At 29.4% G+C, this 895-nt stretch overlaps 1 protein-coding gene across 1 annotated transcript in view; it reads right to left on the bottom strand.

The window, feature by feature from the left end:
- Nucleotides 1-895, bottom strand: part of mthfr (methylenetetrahydrofolate reductase (NAD(P)H)) — a 14,982-nt gene that overhangs the window by 1,474 nt on the left and 12,613 nt on the right. The window lies entirely within an intron of this gene.

Below are 895 nucleotides of genomic sequence, written 5' to 3'. Positions count from 1 at the left end.
TTTTTCAATTAATGCATTTTTTTCGGTTTTAGTTGTAGTTAACCAAAATTAAAAATTCCTTCAGCATTTATTCCCCATCATGTTGTTCCATAGCTGCCGTGCAAAACGGACAAGAGAAATATATTTAGTCCATGATATGATCTCTGTGCTGCATTCAAAGTCCTCTGAAGTCATATGATGCTTTGTGTGAGGAATCCAATGAAACATGGTACATCGCACAAAGTTTCATGTCAGTGACAAACATCTTTGCTTCTTTCATGTCAGTTTAGTATTGTTAATATACCATTAGTATTTAGTATTATACAGTAGATTTAGTAATACTATAATATACCATAGTATTTATTAATATTTTGAATGTTTTTATTTTTAGAATTTTTATTGTATTTTAATTTTAAGTTTTTGTAATTTTTATTAGTTTTTGTCTAAACAGTTTTATAATTTTTAGTTATTCTATTCCTTAAACATACGAAATGAATTAAAACATTATTTTATTTTTATTTCAGTTAATGTTTATTTCATTTCAAGTAACAAGAACATTTTCATGGTTTTAGTTTTAGTTAACGATAATAACCATGAAACAGTGATTACAATGAAATACGTTTATGTTTTTGTCTGGAATTAAACATTTTAGAGTGGAAAGGAAGATTTTCAGCAGTAAGACTTAAAGTGCCCCTATTATGCCATTTTTAAGGTTGCTAATCTAGTTTTATGAGTCTCCTAAAACAGGTTTACATGCGTGCAAGGTCAAAAAACATGTTAGTTTTCTCAAAAAATTTATTTAATTTGACCTCATTTCTAAATGATTCGTAAACGACTCGTGCGAAGAATCAGTCTCTCTAAACCCCTCCTTTCCGTGAGCCCTCACTGCTGTGATTGGTCAGATGGTGCAGTCCTT

This window comes from Sinocyclocheilus rhinocerous, unplaced genomic scaffold (assembly GCF_001515625.1).
Source record: "Sinocyclocheilus rhinocerous isolate Xijiao unplaced genomic scaffold, SAMN03320098_v1.1 scaffold1048, whole genome shotgun sequence".
Taxonomy (NCBI): Eukaryota; Metazoa; Chordata; class Actinopteri; order Cypriniformes; family Cyprinidae; genus Sinocyclocheilus; species Sinocyclocheilus rhinocerous.
Note: the sequence above shows the minus strand (reverse complement) of the source record. Positions and strands in the feature narration are given on the sequence as shown.